Source organism: Phodopus roborovskii, unplaced genomic scaffold (genome assembly GCF_943737965.1).
Source record: "Phodopus roborovskii unplaced genomic scaffold, PHOROB, whole genome shotgun sequence".
Classification (NCBI taxonomy): Eukaryota; Metazoa; Chordata; class Mammalia; order Rodentia; family Cricetidae; genus Phodopus; species Phodopus roborovskii.
Window position 1 is genome coordinate 3,743,847 of NW_026126549.1, and position 23,018 is coordinate 3,766,864.

Below are 23,018 nucleotides of genomic sequence, written 5' to 3' on the forward strand. Positions count from 1 at the left end.
TTTGATAACTGTTGTGTGGTATATTTTGCTATGCTAAGGTTAAAACCCTTCTTTTTATTTTAGAAAGAAAAGAGGAGATGATGGGAGATGTCTTTCTGTAAATATGTTTCTCTTATTGATTAAAGAATAAACCACTGTTGGCCAATAGGAAAGCAAGATAGACAGAACTAGGAGACTAGGAGGAAAGAGGAAATAGCAGGGAGGAGATCCAAGATGGAGGATAGAGAGAAGCATGCCAGCCCCTCTTTCTGGTAAGATAAGACCACGTGGAAGTACTTAGATTAATAGAAATGGTTTAATAATTAAGACAGAGCTAGCCGATAAGAAACTAGTAACTTGCCAACAGCAATATATCAAAAGATAAAAAAAGAAAGAAAGAAAAGAAAAAAAGTCACAGGCATGGACATGGTATAGCTGTAAATATAAGTACACAGACTTTGATCCAAAGGAGGCAACAACTAAATGCAACTGGGTGGTTATGACAGTGTCTGAAACCAGAATTCAGAGAGGAGAGCAATGAATGAGAGACACACAAAGTTCTGGAACTGCTTTCAATTATTCTACCAGGATGATGAATGGCTAGACTTCAGAAGCTCCTAAAAACTGATGAACAAACCAAGCATTTTCACTTTTACATTGAACTTTCCATACCTTTACTTTTAGGTTTTACTAAATGGAACTTATGATAAAGCATCAGAATCCCTTCAAACTTTGGTTTCTGGGTTGTAAAATATCTTGAGTCTCTATGATCAATGACAAAACAGGCTATAATATCATAAAGTTATTACCATAGTACAGGAATGTTCTTACAAAGTTTCAATAAGGATGTTGGATTTGCAAGGTTCTATTTAGCCAGCAAATTTTTGTGTAGCTTTCATTTCATGCATGGTTTTGCCAAGCAAAAAACAAAAAACAAACAAACAAAAAAAACCCAAAAACAAAAAAACAAAAAAAAAAAAACAAAAACAAACAAACAAAAAAAAAAAAAACAGCCTGACTCTTGATGCCTCCTCGTGTTGGCATTCTGTTTAGCCACACTTTTCTTAATATGACTTTGGGAGTGTTAGAGGACATCCACTAAAGGTGTGAAAAGCTTTGAGCTGACTGTTACTCGGAAGACATCAATATCTGTAAATGGGTATTTTTGAGCTTAGGAAGAACCTGAGCTTGGTAAAGAAAAATACAAGAGTGCTTTGAGGCTAAACTGAGGTCAGTACATTTTAATCTTAATTATCTAGAAAAAGGAGGCAATCTGGCTATTACAAAAATGTCAAAAATAATTCGGAAGTGTGAGCAACCTCTGGAATAAACATTTTCTTTCTTACAAATTATTGCTAGAGTTCTTACTAATCATTACTTTACAATCCAAATATATACTTGATATTAATTAGTTTATCCAGAGAAAGAGTGAATTAAATAAAACTTCCAAGGGCTATAATGATAGTTGAGGGACATAAAGAAACATTCTATTGAGAAATAGTGAAGTGATTAGAAAAAAACTGACAGGGTATGGAAAGTGGTCATTGGACTTGAAAGAGCATCTAAAGGATATAGGCTAATTATTTCACTTGATGTTTCACATGCTGCTGCAATGTTTCCACGAAGAAATATATTATAGGAAGAGATATGGGAAAGCAAGATGGAGGAATGGGTTAGAGGAGGGATAATTTACACTAAGGATAGATAAAAACCCATATGAAAACCTACTATCTTATAAACTAAAATATGCATATACATACATACATATATGTGCATATGTGTGTGTGTTTACATATTCATTGTTGTTGGAGTTTCTGTTCCACTTTGTTCCAGAGATGTTTAGCCAGAAATAAACATGCAGAGACTTATAATAATTATATATATTTAGACTTCTTACTGGCCAGTTCTCTCTTAAATATTAACCCATAACTACTTATCTAAGTGATTCTACATGGCCTTATCTTATTGGAGATTGTCCTCATCCTACAGCTACATGGCCCCTCTTTCTGGCTACTCCTCTCCCCAGAATTCTCCTTGTCTGGTAGCCCACCCAATTAGTGTTTTATTCATCAACCAATAAGAGAAACTTATACACAGAAGAACATCCCCATCAATTCATGTAAAAAAGTTAGTTGGAACTACACCATATAAAGGAATAAGCTTATCCAAGAATTCATAGGTTGCCAACTAAAAATTTCAATGCCAGGTGCAGGATAGCTCTCTCTTAGTTGTTGATCAGAGGTGCCCCAGAGCATGGAGACATCAAATTGTTGTGGGCCAGGAAACTTTTTTATTGATGTCTAACTTTTACCTTACTTCAAGGAGTTACACATGCTCCTACGCAAAAATTTATCAACAGTTTTACCCAGCTGTTAAAATTGTGAACAACAATGACTTGCAAGGCAAAATATGGGTACAATAGTGGCATAAACATTATGGTGGCAACCAACCATTTCTTGATGAGATTTAAAGTCGACTCAATATGAGGAAAAACATATCTGGTATGGTAAATCTGGCCAAGACACCGTGGTTGAGAAGCATACAGCCCCCCCCCCCAGGGGTGAACCTACTGCTATTATTTTGTAAAATGAGCAAAATCAAACTCCACTCTAAATTTGTGTCTCTGTACTCATAGATTAGAGCAGCTGCTAGGCCTCATCAGAGAAATTTCATTGTGCAGTGCACAGTGGTTTACACATAGATAGACTACTGATAAAAGTACAAAGTATAAATGTCTGTCAAGTGCTCAGCAATAAAGAGCTGCTATATCATATTCCACCCCAATGATCAGAGACCATCAGAGAAGAATGGTGGATGGTAGAGGTTTTTAAGAGCCAGAGGTTTAGGGAGGACTAGAGCAAATCAGTGACATAACCACTGCAATTATGAACCCACATCACCTGTGGTTGCCTGGAAAAGATGCAATCAATCAACATTCCAGAAAGGAGCAGGCAAGAGCTCATGACCCTTATCCCTAAGTGAAAAGCTATGGATGATTGATAGATTCTGAATGAGAGAGCTCAATTTATTTAAGGGTGTGACTCCTGGTAGGTCAACCATGATCTAATGGATGGTCCTAAACTGGGAGTATATGGGTAGCACAAATTGGACTTGATGCATATATTTTTTAAAGGATAGGAAGTTGGGGATAGGGAGGTGGATCTAGAGGAGTTAGAATGTAAGGAAGAAGGTGAACATGATCGAAATACATTGAAGTTCCTAGAGAATTAATAAAAATGTCTTTGAGAAAAGATTAAAACTTTCCCTGCAAAGATAGCCTAATTTATCCTTCAATAATTTTCAATTTCAAAGTTCTTGCAAATAAGGAAATGCATAGAGCAGAAGGAACCCTAAATGAATGAAGTCTTGAGTGAATTATGTTATAACATGAGCCAGGCATGAATGTAAAGGACGTTACTAGCCTCAGAACCATGGAGGAATGACAAAGTGCGCAGGTGTGCATGCCTGCATACGTGTGTGCGTGCGTGTGTGTTTGTGTGTGTGTGTGTGTGTGTGTGTGTGTGTGTATTAGGAACAGAGGAATGGCAACACCTTCCTTAAAGCAAGTTTGACAGTATGTGCAGAAAATATCCACCATAGCTATCTCCTCTTGATATTTATGGCAGGAAGACTGCTCCCCTACAGAGACTAGTCATACCACGTTAGCTAAATCTTTCTCCAGCTACATTTGTCCCAGCTATATACCATAAGCCCTGGCTTCTTTTTTTAAAAAAAATCTGTATGTAATAACCCAATTTCTTTGTTCAATAGTGTGTAATAACTTTGCCTCCTCTGTTCAGTTCTACATGCTGCATTTCCAGGGGGCTATAGTTTCTTTAACCAAGAGACCAAATCACCCAATCTCAGCTTTCTGCCTTTACTTCATTCTCTGGTCATCTCAGTGATGTCTGTTCCTAGAGCCCTGCTGGACTCTGTAATGAAGATAGACCTTGTATTCCAGTACTCATCCCCTCACTCAAGAGATATTTGTTAAGTGAAAATCTTAATGTGTGTATCTTTGACCATAGTTCAATGAATGAACACTAGATGCTATAATGTAGTAGCGGGTAAAAGAGGCATTATTACCCTCCAGTGTTCAGGCAGGAGGAAATAGTACAAATACTTAGTAGGAAAAACCTAGAATATATGATATCTCTATAACTGATAAATGAGTGGCCTAGCATAGGCAGGAAGGGTGGCATGTATGAAGTGTGTGGAAAAATAGAAGTTGAATACATCAAGGAGAGCCAACCATGTACTTGGAAAGGGAAGGCATTTTCAAGCAAAGGAAAACAAAGACTGCAGTTTGAAAATGAAGTGGGCCACAGACTGCAGCCTAAAATTACATAGATACTTGGTTGTTCTCCTCCTGCAAAGAACCCCATTGTAACAAATGAAAAACTAATGGGCCAGGAGGTGTGACAGCAAAAGGAGAATGAACAAGAATATTCAGGCTCATGCAGCTACTGAGGCAATGTAGGCTTTATGTAATGCAATATGGAGTTAGAGGATTGTGAGCAGAGGAAAGCTAGGTACTGGGAAGAGGGGACTAATTAGAAAGTTAATAGTCTTAATCCTGGAAGAGTGTGGAAACAATATGCTCACCTAACATTATAGTCAAAGAGGAGGAATACATAAGAGATCTCTAACAGGTGAGCTGAGTCCTGGACACGTGGTCCTTTGCTCTGTGTGTGTGTGTGTGTGTGTGTGTGTGTGTGTGTGTGTGTGTGTGTGTGTGAAACATAGATGATTTCACATATCCACCTCGCCACACTTCTCTGTTTTGAAGACAAATATTATTATCTCTAGCTCTCTCATAAATTGCACTTATCCAAACAGCAAAGACATGGTCTTTTCAACTGATATTCACAAGCAAGGTCTATATGCCAATGACCTTGCTGGGCCTTGCCACTAGTATCCATTGTTGTTAACTTGTAATGCCTCCAAGTACACATCTCCATCCTTAAATGCTAAAAGTGATTGCTGGGAGAAGCACTCCCATAACACTAGAAGGGTAAAATCACTATTTAGTTTGAAATTTCCCAGTACTAAATATATTCTATTAGCTACCATACTTGTTCAGAGAATAGCATAGATTCAACCCCTGTGCATAATAATGTGTGACATAAATATTAACCAATAAAATTTGAACGTACAAATAATTTTAAGAAACAGTGCTGGGTGACTCTCAAATTATTTCTCTCCACATTTGTTTCTTGTGACCACAGGAAATGGTGACATCTGAATGCTGAAACACAGTTGGGTCCATCAGAAATACTAGGCACAATCATTCTGAACCGGCACATCCTGTTTTCATCTCCCCTGGAGATGGCATGAGAAACCGATACTAACATTACATCTAAGTTTGAGACAGAAGCATGAAATCATATGGACATTCAGAAGTCATCTCCCCATTGAATTTCATTTTATATAAATTGCAGGAAACCTGACATGCATTTTAAATTTTACTGTGGTTGAGCCAGAGTTAGCAAAACTCTCTCTCTCTGAATATATATATATATATATATATATATATATATATATATATATATATATTGCATGTGTGTATGTATGTATGAATGAGAGACAGAAGACTTACATTCCTTCCAATAATGATATCTATTGCTGCCTGATAGATGTTTTATCCTGTTGGTACATTTTCTTACATAGACATTCATATATCTAATCAAAATATTCTTATTTTCAGTGGAAATAAAGCATATGCTTTCAAGCACAGAGAAGACATGGCTAGAAGAAAGGAAATCATCTTTCAGCCCATCAAACACACACACACCTTCTTATTTATTTTTTTAACTTGCTGTCAGCTCTAGAAAGTCAATCATCCATCAGCAACATTTACACAGTTTCTACTTTATGGAAGAACTTCAAAATTCGCTATTGAATCTGAAAAGTTTAGGATACCTAAGGAAAATCTCTTTACATTCTGCAAGTGCAACTGTCTGTCATATCCCATAGTGGTCCCAAATGTATACCAGGAATGATCAGAATGAACAGTTAGAACTTACTGCCTAGGATGAATCTGTAGTCATTTCTAACTTGTACCTGGGATTTTATATCTGAAACCTCAAAATGTCAATTGAGGGAATGCTATTCTTGTTGTTAATACAGGAAGCACAAACTGGCACATCATACTTTGAAATACTTTAAAACTATAAATACTTGAGTCTATTCATTCTATCAGATTACCTCTGAAGCAAGTAATGTAAATGCTGTTGAAAGAAAATAGCAAATTGAAATAATTGTTTATTACATTATTACATAGAACTGCTATTGATGTCATGTTAAGTACCTCATTAACACAAACTTTTCAAAGGTTAGTCCCATAAAGGCATAGACTTAAGAGAGAAAGAGAGGTTGTTAAATTGCACTGAGTTACATATTTCATATTTAAAAAATACACACACACACACACACATAATCATAAGGCCTACAACTGGCAATAACACAGTACAATAATTTAAAAAAAAACTAAATAAAACAAAATCTTAATTGAAACAAATTATGGAAGATTGATTTGGAGGGGTAATAGTACATCCTTCTAATTCTCCGAATTTTAGTGATGGTTTAGGAAAAATTAGTTATATTTTTTAAGTTGTATTAATGTATTTTTAATTAAAATATAATTACATCACTATCCCCCTTACCATTCCTCCTTTTAGCCACTTCCATACCTCTCTCCCTCTCAAATTTATGTTTCTTTTCTTATTGTTGTTATACACACACTTACACTACTGAGTCTGTGTGTGTGTGTGTGTGTGTGTGTGTGTGTGTGTGTGTGTGATTTCAGGAATGAAGACTTTGTTTTGGATTACCAATTGGGGGCTCCTCACTGGGATCATCTAGTTATCCTCTCAGCAATCATTGGTTGCCTGTAGTTCTTTGCCTAAAGATGGGATTATTGTCAGCACTAAGGTCTTGTTTAGACAGCCATATTGTTGAGTTATCATGGATGTAGTTTTCCTGTCATTTCTGTAACACATAATGTCACATCTGAATTTCTGGTCATTTGGCTCTTACAGTATTTATACCCTAACTTCCATTATAATCCCTGAGTCTTAGGCACATGAGTTGTATGTAGATATATCCAGTGGGCTGGGTTTCCTATGATCTGATGATCTCTGCATTGTGACCAACCAGTTGTAGTTTTCTGTAATGGTTTAAATTTGCTAGAAAAAAAGGCTTCTTTGATGATGAGTGAGAGCTACATATATCTATGTGTATAAGAATAAGTGTGACAATGCAATGACACTGGTCTAGTAAAGTGGTAAGATTCATGACCTCACTTGCACTGGGTTATTAGCTGGGCTTCCAGTGCCAAGCATGATTTCCCTTCTGTTGAGTGTGTCTTAGGTCCACTTAGAGTACACCTTTATGGACATAGTGCCCAAGCTTGTCACTGTTGTGGTACATAGGGATAAAGGATAGCTAGGACTCTCTCTTGGCAACTTGTGGAGTTCTTTTTGGTTTGAAAGCTAGACCACAGGAAGGAAGATTTCATGTTAGATGTTAGCCTTCAGTGTTTTGTGGTTGATATGTTGTTAATGATTTATTAAAGCCACTAGAGATCAAACTAGCAAAGCAGCTATTCTAGTTAGATGTAGAAGCTTGCTGGTGGTGGTACACACATTTAATCCCAGGGGTCAGGATTAAGAGACAGATGGATCTCTGTTAGTTCAAAACCACACTGACTACAGGAAATTGATCCAGTCCTAAAAGAAATAGCTCACAAAGGTGATCTCAGGACCTGGGATCACACAACTTTAATCCCAGCACTAGGGAGCTGGAGACAGAAGTGATATAGCTGGGCAGAGAAATGAATATAAGGAAGAAGAGACAGGATCTGAAACCTGAGAATTTGTGGAGACAGGATTGCCCTTTCAGCTGAGGTTGAGATATACTGGCTTGCCTGCTTTGCTTCTCTGATCTTCAGCTTGAAGCTTGAACCAATATCAGATTCTGGGTCTTTTATAGTTTATGATACATTGTCCTGTGTCTGAAGTGTGCTGTTTCCTCAGTAAAAATGACTTACTTTCAACCTCTGAGAAACAACCAAGGGCAATAGCATTAGTAAATATTTTTTGGGGATTCATTTCGCCAACCCTAACTACAACTCAGAGGGAGGGTTCTTATGCCTGGTCATAAAAGAACGTTATGGTTTAATCTCACCCAGAACAACTAACAACAAATGTTGGAAAATGATGTGAGGAAAGGAGAACACTTAGTCACTACTTTGGGATTATAAACTGGTACAGTTACTTTGTAAACCAGTATGGAGAATTCTTAAAAATATAAAACTAATTGTACCATGAGTCCCAGCTACAAATGTCCTTGTGATATTCCCAAAGGACTAGACCTCTTATCCCACAGATACCACTTGGTCACTAATGTTCACTGTGCCCTAATTTACAATAGCTAGAAGAATGAATGACATTAATTGTCCTTCAACAATGAGTGGATAATGAAAACGTTGTCCATTTACACTATGAAATACTATTCAGCTATACAGAAAAGTGAAGTAATGGAATTTTCAGATAAATAAATGGAACTAAAAAAGAGTCTATTGAGAGAGTTAGTCAGACCTAGAAAAACAAATGTTGAGTGCTCTCTCATCCAAGATTCCCAGCTCCAAATCTGCAAATATGAGTAAATAACCCAAAATAATCACAGAAATCATAAAAGTTAAAAATGGGCTATGGTGGGAGCCTAGAGAAGAAAATAGCACGATAAAGGTGATATGATGGAGAAATGGGAAAAATGTGATGATAATTGGAGACCAATTGAGAAGGAAAAGAAGAAATGAGAAACACATGATGCTAAGATGGTTGATAAAACCTCAAGGTATAATATTATTTCATAATGACATAAACATTATATATAATACAAATAAGTGTATTTCAAATAAATACATAAAAGATCAAGATAAACACATAAAAGATCAAGATAAATTGAAGTGATTTATTCACATTTATTGTTAATGATCTAGCTGGTGTTGCAACATAACCATTTTCTGTCTTGGACTTTTGTATCTCTTATTGAATAAAACACGAAGTTCTCTGTATTTCTTCTTGAGGACCAACCCTACTTCTTACTTATCACTATTGAGTGACTGAGACCCACTGCATGTGGTGTCAACTCCTACCAAATTTCATCACCATATTTTTTTCAGGTCTTGATCCTAGTTGCAGATTTGAACCTCAGGTCATGTCCTGTTCATTTTCTACTGTGAAAAGCTCTCACCAGGAGTCTGCTGCTAAAGCAGCAGAGAGCAGGCTGCAGAAAACACAAACTTCCAGTGGAAATGCTTCCTGCAAATTATCTGGGTTTCTGAGACTAAAAGCATAATTTAAAAAGTAATGACTATCAATTTCAAGATTATGATCTGTCTCTCGCTATGCTTAGTGCCTCCTGTGCCCGATGTCATAGACTCCATACAAAAAACAAACAAAAAAAAAAAAACAAAAAACAACAAACAAAAACAAAACAAACCAAAAAAAACCCCTCAGGGATAAATACTGCCATCATTCCCATTTTACAGATAGGAAATAATGTCTGAGAACTTTGATAACTGATTCAGAGGACACACAGCTAGTAAATGTGGAATGGAGGACTCAAATGTAATACATCTATCTTCTAGATTAATTGGTAATGGTGACATTATGATATGTTGTCTCTCTGGTCTCTTTCCTCTCTACTTCATTTTTCCCAACACAATACCTGACAATGACTGGACAACCACTAAATTCTTGATTAATTAATAAATTATCCCATGAGACAAAAGCTGCAAGTGCAGAATTTGAGCAAGTATCAATGCATATAAAAAACATAGTGGTACAAAATTCCTAATGGGAGTTTACCACAGGACCCGGCAATCCCCCTCTTAGGCATATACCCAAAGGATTCACATCAATGCAACAAAGACATCTGTTCAACTATGTTCATAGCAGCACTATTTGTAATAGCAAGAACCTGGAAGCAACCTAGATGCCCCTCAATTGAAGAATGGTTAATGAAGATGTGGCACATCTACACAGTGGAATACTACTCTGCGGAAAAAAATAATGGTATCTTGAAATTCGCAGGCAAGTGGATGGCACTTGAAGAAACCATCCTGAATGAGGTAACCCAGTCACAAAAAGAGAAACACAGTATGTACTCACTCATATATGGATTTTAGAACTAGATCAAATGATCACCAGCCTATAATTCACATCACCAGAGGAACTAGGATACAAGTTGTATTCTAAGAGATTCATATAAAGTCCCTCACAGAACTGGGAAGGGACATGTCCCCCAGAGCTCAGGTAAAGTGGGGGAGGACAGCTAATGGAGAGAGAAGTAGGAGAAAATGAGGGGGAGGAGAGGAAGGCATGTGCGACCAGGAGGATTGAGCCTGGTTAGGAATGGAAAATAGGAAAGAGAGAGAGACAGAGACAGAGACAGAGAGAGAGAACATAAAAGAGGGAGCCAATATTGGTTTGAAGATAAAGTTGAACACAAAGAAAGGTCGAGGGAACTACAAGACTGCTCCCAACTAACAATCTCAGCTCCCGTGGAAAGGCTATCATAAATGCCCTTCCCGGAGAGTGAGATTAACAACTAACTTCTCCATTGAGTCCTCAACTAATGCCTGTTGAAAATAGGAGCAAACACCCATACATAAACACTGAGTCGAACTAGAACCCAGAAGCAGATGGAGAGGACAAGACCATGCGGTAGAAGTACATAAAGACAGCTTACCTGAACAAGGAGGAGCTAAGGGCCACTAGACTGATAGCTGGGAAGCCAACAGGGGACTGACTCGGACCCCCCGATTATGGGTCTCAGCCAGAAGGTCTGAGCAGTCTAAGAGACCTCAGACAGTGGATCCAGGATGTATCCCTGGTGCACAAAAGGACTTTGCAAACATATCCCCCATGGAGGGATAACTGCCTTATTCTAGAGATAGGAGAAAAGCCCTAGTCCCTACTTCACAGGACCTGTCAGATCTACATGACCCCAACTGGATGGCATTCCCCTACATATGGTATTGTGGTGGGGGGTTGGGAGGGGAGGGTGTTTAGAGTGCATGTGAGAGGGCAGAGAGGGCAAAAGGGAGGGAAGTAGGGAGGGAGGGCTGGAGGGGAGGGAGGGAGGGAGAGGGAACTGGGATCGACATGTAAAATAATAAATAAAAAAAAAAAAAAAAAAAAAAAAAAAAACGCTTTGACTCCAAAATTTAAATTGAAGAACAAGTTACTGGGGAAAAGGATTTCTCTTTTTGTTTCCACAGAAAATGAAAAGATGTGGATTCCTTCCAGACTAATGTGGTTTGATCATGCCAGACCGCCTGAAACAGAGTACAAGCTGATCCTACATTCCAAACAGCTGGACAAAACAGCCCTAAAGACTACAGCTAGGATATCTGAATCTTCTTCGAATCCCCCAAGACAGCGCCCCTTACCAGCAGGAAGTAGTTTGGAAAGAACGACGCCCAAATTCCCAAATATTGTGTATAAATGTTTGTTTTCATTTAATTGGACTTTGTTATATAAAATTAAATATATATATATATATATATATATATATAAAAAGAATGTATCTCTCACACTCAACTGTAGCCACAACATACATGCATGAAAACACACAATACTACATGCTGATGGTAAATGCATATATTTGCATTTACACACACACACACACACACACACAATACACACATTAATACCAGGCTAACTGCCACATTCAATACCAGGCTAACTACCACATTATTTATATTATATATATATATATATATATATATATATATATATTTATATTGAGTGTAAGTAGTTGTAGTTACCTGTTTACTTGGCCTCATTTTTTGTTTCTATAAGAAGCCATGGGGACTAGAACTCCGCTGCCTTTCTTCTATTTTTAAAATACACTCAATGCTAACATTATTCTTTCGTGTTCTGTATCTTCTCTCACCTGTCCCAGGAGGAAGTATAGCACTGTGACCCATGGAAAACATGAAGTGCTACACAACACTGCCAAGACATCAAGATGCTACCCATCTCTTAGGAGCCCAGAGCTTTGGAGGCATGCAATTAAACATCTAAAGTCTGAGATTTATTAAGCAGGTTTTAGAACGTCTCCCCTTGATTTAGATTTCTTATCATCATGGTTAGTTGTTTTAGAAAAGTAAACAAAATTTCTTTTAAAAATGTATCATGTGTCCCGTCTCTACTTGTGCCACTTACTAAATCTAGGGAATTTCTTTTACATTGTTTGGGGGAAATGTGATTATATCTGATTAAATTCAACATGTAATGTTGACTTTATCTTTTGCTTTAAAATGAACTGAGTTTTCACGTTGTCTCATTTATGTTTCTTTCCTATTACCTTACAAGCCTATGAGGGTCGTAAGTGGGAACATGCTGTACTCAGAATTGAAGAGGTTCGCATGCAATAACTTCTCTGTTCATTAGTGCCAAGAACACAGGACCCGAGGGATTTGACTGAAAAACCAAAAGTAATTCTAGGAATATATAAGAAAGGGCTGAAAGATCATAATAAACAACTTACAAAGAAGGGGCTATTTGGATATATATATATATATATATATATATATATATATATATCAACTTTTGAATGTATTCTTATAAATACCCATAACTGACTGACTCTCTGGCTCCCTCTTTCTTGTCCCCCCTTCCCTTCCTCATTAAAAAATATAAAACAAAACAACAGCAACTATAAACTTCAAAAAATTATACTGATATACCTGAAATGAGTATGGAGGTTGGAATTATTTTTAATATTGATCAGAGGCAGATAATAGTTTACTGGCCACCTATTGTGTGTAAAGTCCCGTAACAACATTTGGACATCTGAAATTTCCAGTGTTTACAGGGAGTTAATACCTGACAAAATTAGCTGTTTTTAATTATTTCATTTTTTATAATACTTTAATTACTTCAGTTCCCCTTCCCTTTGATCCTTCCAAACTCTCCCATATATCCCTCTTTGCTTTCTTTCATATTCATGGCCTCTTTCTTTCATACATGGCCTCATTAATAAGTACAGAATCCCAAATTAGCAAATGATGGTGGAAACTGAGATTCAGAGGCTGAAACTTGAACACTTGTTGAAGTCCTCATTTGAAATTATCTTGGACTTCCACTTTTGGGCACTTGTCCCTGACTCCCGCGATGGATATGAACTTTTCTACAACATTTCTGTTTTGTCTTGTAGCTTGCTTTCTTATCATTCTTCAAGGTGCATTCTTTTATGCACTTCTCTGTGATAGGTTCATAACTCCTTCCAGTATGAGACTGCAAGCTTTACCAGGACAGATGAGGATATCTATAACACATTAGCATTGGACAGGTATGTAGTTTAATAAACAGATATAAAGACAAATGAGTGTATTTTGTAGGAATATAGATAAACTTTACTAGATGTTACTATTTGTTCAGCTACAAAAACATCTCATTCAATTCTCTCAAAATTCTACAAAGTAGACATTTGTTGTATGACACCATGTCCACTGTCCACTTCTTGCACCAGATAGGAGGAACCAAATACAGATCAAAGTATGAATGCCACCAAAGTCAAATTGGTGAGCCAATGAGTTTTATTTGAGTTACTTATAGGAACTTGTGTGAGGCATTACTTATAGGAGCAGAAATGACTCAGACAATTGGTACTCCAAAGGCCACTCCATCATGAGTGACAGATTACAAAAACTGGAAACCTGCAGGCAACTCAACAGGTTAGATAGTGTCCCTTCCAGGTGTCTCCTTGTGTCTGAGCCTCCTTCAGGTATCTTCACTTGTCCAAGAGTGTCTCTTAACAGTCCTTACTGCTCATATATGCTCCAGTAAGTTTCAGGAACATACTGAAGCTATGGAGTTACTTACTTCCTGAGAACAAAGTGTTCCCTGTAGTTTGAAATGTTTCACCTCCTTTTAGGACATCTTACTGCTTCACCTTCCCGTGATCATCTTGTGTTTTCATGAGCTTCCCTCCAAGATGAGAGGTTTTAATCTCTGAGGAAACTACTCTGCAGCAGTGTTATCCCCAAATGTGTTCCCTTTATTTTCGTTGTCTGTTGACTTGGTTCCTTCCTCTTTTCTTTGCTATAAATCTCTCTCTTCTTTGCAAAGTATTTTATACATGCATGAAATTCATAGAACACCAGTATAGCCTTAAAGAAACCTGAATAATGTTGAATCCTCCATATTTAGTTCTAGTTAGGCTCCGAAAACAAAGTGTCCCTCTCTAGATCACTCTAAGTTAAGTTGCAACTATGCAACTTAAGGAGATGTTACTTCCTCCTGTGTGTTTTCACTGTCTTGGTGTTGGTAGCACCTGGTTAGCCCTTCAGGTGTTGCCAGGAATGGTAAGTCTATCCAATGTGAGACTGACTTCCTCATTGACTTCTTTACCATGGGTGATTGCTGCTCTTGTGGTCTATGTGAACATCCTCTAGCAGGTGCCATGCTTTAGTTATCCTCTACCATTGCTTAAAAGTCTAAATTGTATCTCTACAATGCCTCCTTTCAGAGATTCCTCCTTTCCTTATTCATTTTCCCAGCAGTGTTAGTGGTGGAGGCTGCTTCTGGTGAATTTACTGTGGTGTAGAGCATTTCTCTGTGCTTCCAGTTGTCTTAGTGACTCTATAGCAAAGATCTTTTTTAAAATTTCTTTTCTGGTTGTTCTTGTTTTATAACTGCAGTCTACTGAATTTAATTGGCTAATAATGGCCATTATTTCCCTTTTAAAAAGGTAGAAATCTTACAGCAAAGAAATTGCCTTGACCTCTATGCATGAACACACTTCATCATGTCAGTCTGTTGTCGTATTTAATTTTGAGCTGAGTTATTGAAAATTTATGATTTCTGTCTTGATTTCCTCTTTGCTCTAGTTGTAATTTTGAATATTTTCCCTAAATGTACCATTTTTGGTTATTTATTCTTGTTATGTTTATGTGTGATTGTGTTCATTAGACATGATGTGAACACTGACTGATAAGGTGTACAGGTACTAATTGTTCTATCTGCTTGTAGTGGTAAGTTTATCTGAAGTTCTGGGGTTGTTTCTATTATCTTCTCGTAAAGAACAAAGTCCCTAACTCTGGCTAACTATAAAAATTTGCTTTTGACTTTTGAAATTTGTTAGCTATACGTTTTTAGAGTTAACTACCTTTTGACAAATTGAGCATTTCAGCAAAATGTGTTTTCTTCAGTATTTTATCTCTAATGGTATTTCACCTTAGATAACTCTGTCCCACTTACATGAGCACTGCAACCTGATTTGGGTCACTATTTACTTGCTGCCTCTCTCCACATTCTGTTCTCAGTCTTTCTTCCTTCCAACTAGTGCCAAAAAAGATTTCCACATTTTCATCTTATAAGATTCAGGTTTATCTGTCACTCTTTTTTACATGAAAGATTTTTCCTGTGTCCTTTGGATCCATACACAGATTAATATTAAGATTTCCTTACTATATTTATTTCTTGAAAATCAATAGTAGATATATTAGGCAGAATCTTTTGTTTTAGTTGTTGTTATTTGTCAATTTAAAAGTTCTCTACGGTAACAAACACATCAGAGGTCCAGAAAGAAAAGTCCTCTAGGTATTTCGCTTGTGCTTACAAAATGATGCACGCAGCATCCCTCAGATTCCCAGCCTCCTGTCTGTCAGTAAGGAAATAGATGACTGAGTAAGGGATGCCCATTGCCCCACTGTCTAAAACACACTTCTGTTTTAGGCTTTACCTGGGAAATAAAAGTGCTATGATGTAAGAAGATCCACTTCCATCACTGGAGGCTACACGGCACGGAGGGAAGGAGGGAATGCACACCCTTTATCCTTTATTTGAGGGGAGTTACGCATCTGCATTTGTGAATGGTTTTCTGTGGGGATATCGGAATACTCCACCAATGAAAATGAACCTCAGGCCTATTCTTATAACCAATTGTGAAGATTCTCTGTGCAATCAAATTGTTTTTAGAATGTCCAATTTACTAATGCATTTTCTTAAATCAATAACCTGGGGGTGAAATGGCTGAAATGCAACAATAAGATATATTGATGTTTTTAAAAGTGTCCTGTCTTTGAAATGGTGTACTAGCCCTTTTTGAGGAAAAAAATAAAGCTTGGTTTTTAACCCAATAAAGGAATAAGAAAGACACTCTTTAAACATCGTGATGGAGAATGCATTGCTGGTATTACATTGAAATTCTCAAAAAAAAAAAAAAAAAAAAAAATAACCAAGCTGATTTCACATTCCACAGAGGACAGAGTCTTTTTCAAGTAACAGGCAAAAGAAAGAGAAATAGACCTAATGCCAGCTGCCAGGCTCCCTAGTTAGGATCTGAGCATTACTTTTAAATGCATAAGACCAGAACATCAAAAGATAGCAGCTAAAGATATTCGGATGGAGTGGAAATTTTGATCTAAACTTGGTGACTTATTTTCCTCCTAAAGAAGTGAGTGACTGTTTTGCAAGCTATACCTCAGGACTCAATTTATACAGAGACTGGTTTACTTAGGGGACAGTCAACAAACAGCATAACAAAAAGAGCCTCCCTCCTGCAGTTGGTCTGGGATGTTCTAGCCCTGCTTTCTGCCCTCACAGGCTTTCATCAGCTTGCAAGCTACAGATATCCCAGAGGCTTCCTTACTCAATCCAGGACATTGTGGGGCCTCGACCAGCACCAAGGAGGAGACTGTATACTTCCCTGAAAGATTTGCATCTGTACATCTGAAGTTTTTCAAACCTGGGACAAAATTATGTTTTCTAAGGAGCCTGTAAAATTTTACCATGAAGAGCTCATCATGAGGATCCTAGTAGGCCCAGAAAATGCTACTGAGCAAATAAATGAATGTGTGGATTGTAGATATGATGAAGAATTACTTGTGTCATTGTGGTTAAATCCAAAGATAAAATGAAATTTGGAAACATTCACCATAACAACAATAGTTGCAAATCAATACCATCCATATTAAAGTTGTAAGGTACAAAAATGTAATTTTTTACTATATCCCTACATAGTAACATTCAAAAATATGCTAACCATTAGTTTAGACCCAGAAATAAATAGAGGGGACACATGGATTTTTCCTTATTTGTGTTATTTCTTGTATTTTTAGTAGTGATTATTTACTAGGAAGTCTGTAATTTTTTTTACTACTTTTTTATGCATTTAAGATGACTTCTCAAAATTTCAGAACCAAAACAATGTCTTTCAGAATGTCCTATGCCAGAATTTATTCTCTGCTCTGTCCAATGTCAAATCATTAGTCACAAATTCTGATACTTTGGAATATGTTTATCACAGCCAAAGAAAAAATCAAGTCTGACTCACATCAAGGTTCTCCTGTTCCACATTCAAAACACAAACCTTTTTGACACCAAATATTTTCCCTTACACACTAATTGGGCACTTTCTACAGTGGAAGATATGGCTGCCTATCTCCTAATATAACCAAATTCTAACACTATATTCTGGTTAATATGGTGGACCCCACAAATTGAGGTCTCAGTCCTCAATAATCCCCTCTTCACTTCAGATACCAGCCACTTTATAACTGAATAAAAATGTGGGCATTACCAACCCACTTAGAAGACCTACAGATGAAAAGATGCATAGGGTGAAGTCCAAGAGAAGGGCCCAGGGCTTTTGTTCCCTCTGAGATTGCTAAGCTCCAGGAATTTCCAACTGGCCTGCTATCCAGAAGTTCACCAAATATTTCAGTTTGGAGTTCTAAAGGGGACCTCATTGCACTGGCAGGATAGAAATAGCCTTGAAAAATATAACTGGACCGAAGTATGTGATGTAATGCTCCTAGACAGGGTGGACAGAGCCAGCAAGGTTTGTCTTTTCATTCTTCTTTGTCCCCTCTATGCAGAATCCTATCTTTGCAAAAGTATGGTCAGGGCACCCATGGAATGATATGGGTCTCATAACTTATTGTTAGATGTGATGAAATCAGTAGCTGAAGATGAAAACATAGATAGGTGTGTGTGAGAGGGGGGGATGGAGGGAGGAAGGGAGGGAAGGAGGAGAGAAAATCAACAAAAGAAAAGGTTGGAGTATACAACTTCATTAGGTATAATTGAAGTGACCATATAGGCAGGCTCTACCATCATACTCCTGGTATGTATCCAGTTATGTAATTAACCACAGTGCACACACCCCATTTTCCTCCTGTGGTTTGATTGATGTATATATGACACCAAAAATACAATAAGGCTAGAGCTGTCTTAAATTTATCATCCTGCAAAAATCAATATTTTTGTAACATTCTTTCTCTTACTGATGTGATACCTAAGACATCTATTTTTATCAGGCTACATCGTTTATTATGCTTTGATTTAGCATTTCCCTTCTTTTATCCCTACTATTCTGCTGTGCTCTATGATTTGATATATCATTGTTTGGGTAAGTTATACCTAACATTATACCAAATATCTCAATGACAAATCCTTAGAAGTTTACAATTTATCCAAGCTCTTCCAAGATCTGATCCAAATATATAAAATTCAGTTCAAAAGAACTGTATTTAATAAACTTAAAAGCAAATGTGAAATGTAGATTTCATTTATAGCTAAGGAAAAATAGGGGAGACTATATATTATGCAAAGAAGATTGTTTTCTACTATTCCATTTTAATTTCTTTCAAATTACTATCAATAAGAGTAAATTTTGTAGTAATTAAACTTACCTACTAAAAGGAAAGACTGTGAAAACTCTTACATGAAAGAAGATTGACTCAAGGAAATGGAGAGCAATGTCTTATATGGAAGAATTTTCTTTTGATGCCATGGATAAGAAGGAATAAAAACATATTAAGTAAAATGGAAAGCTGTCCGTCTCCAAGACAGAAAATTGAAGGGAAAAAACTGCTAGAAAAAGGGTAATTTATCTCCCACTTCATCTTTGAAGAAAGTGGGTGGAGAGCAGAGAGGAAGATCTCTACAGATTAAAAAAAGATTTGAGAGTAGTGGACACAGAAAGCTTCTGCTATGTCTTGGTCAATATGCAAATATTAAAGTGATTATTTTTGGATCCACAGAAGCTGCCAAGGCAAAGACAGTATCATGGAGAGAAAACGTTCACTGAATAAGAATGAATCCCACTGACACAAAGAGCTGCTGGGAAATGAGTAGTAACATATTTTTCACGAAGTCCAACAAAATCAACAAAGTAATAAATAAATACAAGCAAAATGCTTGATTCCATAGCTCTTCAAAGCCATTGCCAGTCAGAGGACAAAGTGTTCCTTGCAGTCATTAGAAATGTTTTGGTGTTTCTTGCAAATTCCCCATGTTCTCTGAATCTATAGATGAGAGTGCTGGAAAACAGGACAGATTGGATAGGAGCTAATTTAAAGCAAATCAGAACATTAAAGTCAGAATTGTGGCAGCCTTCATCATTAGGGAGTGGGATTTCAAACCACAGCATGGATTATATAGATGAGGCCACTCCTCTCCCAGACTCCATGGATAACCTGTTCAAGTATTCATGAGAGTGCATGTCATGAGTTTTATAGCAGAAAAGTGTTACATGTGAAAAAATATTTCTTCTTATTTATTCTTACTTTACTGAGAGGGAAAGACAGACTTGCACCCAGTCCTTGGGATTTCAAAACTGAATGCCTTTATTGAATTTATACTTTGACTCACTTGGAAGTGGAATGCATTTGTAAGGGGAGAAACCATCAAACCTTTCATTTAAATTTTGTTAGATATTATTTCAAAGTTGAATTACTTGATTATTCTACCTGATCCAGTAGAATTTTACTTGTATTCACTATGCTTATTAAACAACTGTTGTATTTTCTAAATACTACAATAACCATTATACAGTCTAATAAGAAGAGTGTAGTTAATATGTATGAATTTTTACCATATGTCAGTTACTACACAAATGGCTGTATCTTATCTTTACCACATTCCAAGGAAACAGACTGAGGAACCAGCCTGAGTGAAGGGCTACTATTCAAACCTTAGCTCTAGTGAATTGCACAGTCTGTGACCTTGTCATTGTCCATGCCACACACACACATATTTGAGAAAAGTAAAATTGCTTCATCTAGGAACAGTGGTTCTCAACCTTCCTATTGCTACAACCTTTTAATAGAGTTCTTCATGTTGTGGTGACCCACAACTATAACAATTTTATTGCTATTTCATAACTACTACTGTTTATTAGCCATGATACAAATATTCTTGTAGATTGAGGTTTGTCAAAGGGTTGTGACCTTCAGGTTGAGTGGGTGGTCAGGAATCTCTCAATCTTATGTTTATCCATGCAATATCACATATTATTTTAATTGATCCTTCATATCTGTGGAATATGACCTACATTATACAAATATTGGGTGGGTGTTATAGAAGCTAGATGAGTAAAATGCTTGCTGTGGGGGTGGAACGTTTGCACATACCCATGTAAAAGCTGGGGAGGATGCCACAGGAGCATCCCTGGAGCCTTTTGACCAGACAGATTAGTCAAATCAGTGAGCTTTAGATACAAGAAGGGACTCTGTCTCAAAACATAAGACTTTTGGTCCCAAATATGTGCCTACACACTCATGATTATTTTTTTAAAAATTGTTTTTCTTATTTTACCTATCGATTCCAGTTCCCTCTCTATCTCTCCCTCCCTCTCTTCTACCCTCCCATCACATCCCCCCCCACACACTCCACAGGTAGGATGATGCCTTCCTGGAGGGGGTCAGCTAAATATGTCAAGTCATTTGGAGTAGAGACTAGGCCCTCCCTCCTGCCTCTTGGTTAAGGAAGTATCCCTCCATGGGGAATATACTCCCAAAGTCGTTTTGTGCACCAGGGATACATCCTGGTTCCACTGTCAGAGGTCTTATATACACATATGAACACACACAAACACACACACACACACACACACACACACACACACAAATGCATACATCTGATACATAAACACAACCACACAAACAAATGGTCCTGTGAAACAGACATATTAAAAAGTTTAAAATTTACGTTTATAAATTTTAAAAAACTCTCCCCCAAAAAACTGTTGCAAAATAAAGAAAAATAGATAAGGCATACAAACTATAACTATCAAGAAACAGTTCACATTAAATGCTGATTAGTTTTAGCTTTCAAATTTCTAATCTTGAAATGTATTAAAACTAAATCTGCTAAACATACAAATAAGCAATTTTAACCTTCTCCAAGGAGTATAAATAACATTGACTTAGGAATGGGCATGGGGCAATTATCTTTTTTTCATCTGTAACAGTATTGTTGAAAATAATCTATTTCAAAGAAACTTGCCTTCTAATTACATGTGAAAAGGATATAACAGGTACCAATATGAAATTTTATCCATAAGTAGGCTAATTTCAGAGCTGGTTTAAAAAGGAAAAAAAGAATTCACATTCTACAAATGTCGCAAAAATATGAAATCCTTAAATAGAATACCAAATAAATGGGAAATTTTATCAGAATTAAAGGTAAGTTCTTTAGAAATATTTAGGAAAATGGTCAAAATATACATTGTTAAATAAAAAAGCAATGTGTAAAATAAATGTGCCTCCTGATTTCAATTTATATTCATGTTTATGCATTCATATATTCATATGTATTCATGTGCTATGAATTTGTCAATAAAAACATTAAAATGTCAGCAACTTCATGCAGGAAAATGTCAACAGTGTTTAAGTAATAAGGTTATAAATGATTGGGACTTCCAGGTAAGATGGCCTCCACATTCTCCAATGAAGGATAATCCAAATAAGAAAAAATATACTTCATATGAAAAAGAGAATGGGCTTTGAAAATCCATGAAGGTAGTGACTGGATATCTGATAAGTGCAGAGAAGAAAGCAGACAATATACCACTAAAAGTGAGAAGGCAAACAGATCCAGCCAAGTGGCTCCCTGATGGCAGCTGAGGATGCAGAAACCTCAGCAAACAGGGACTCCAAGTGCCTAGGGTTTGTACGGTTTGGTAAGGCAGTGAATAAGTCAGCATTGGAGAGAATCTGAGCTTGTCACCTTATATGACTCAAAGGACAGTATACAGCCATGATCTTAGGAAAGATCGTATAGTTAAAACTAAGAGACATTAGAATCCTGAGAGACAACCAAAGTCAGGGAGCCTAAATTCAACCTGCTACAGTGCTGAGTTAAGAGACAGCATTGGACACTATTTTAAAACACGAGACTAGGACACCAAGCAATTGAAGAATTTAAACAGCAGGAAGCTCAATGGAAGCAGTGACATGCATAGGTCAACACCACCCTGTATTGAGTCTGGGGCAGATCTCATCAACTAAGTAATCCAGGAATTTGATGGTGCTATATCTAAGCTCAGTCTACACATCAACCTTGAAGCCATTCACAAGTGTTTACTGCTGTGGTTTTAGAACTATGATGTTCCAGTAGTCTGCCATTCATGACTGTGCCCCTCCAGCAGTGTGGTTAATATTATATTGTAGATGTTTGAAAGCTTTTATATCATTAGTGTGTGGTCTTCTCACATTCTCAATGCATTTGGAAAATATGTGCCCCCTCCAAGATCATTAGTAATATTTTAGAATCTAAGGTCACATACAATAAGATGGTCATACAGTCATCTTAACAGTAACCATCAAAATTTTAATAAATTAATGGGAAAATAAAAATAATAAGGAAAATATTAAAGTATATGATATACACAGATTGTATTTTTAAAATTCTTGTGTGTATACACATGTAAACATGTATTTAGTTGTGAAGCAGAGAAATTTCTGACATATGTCATGAGCAAAACTAGTTGAAAGACATTTATTTTTAAAATATATGCCTGTCATATCTAAGCTCATAAAAAGAAGGTGGCAGGCTACTTCCTGAATTGCTGGAAATTTCTGTGCCCTGCAGAGAGTCACTTTCTCTTCATGTCCATCACAAGCATTACAAACATTGGATTTCTTTTCTGATATAATTATATCACAATGTAGGTCATGAGCACATGAACCATGTTAAGATGTAAGTGCTGGGATGTCAGCTCCATTCACCTAT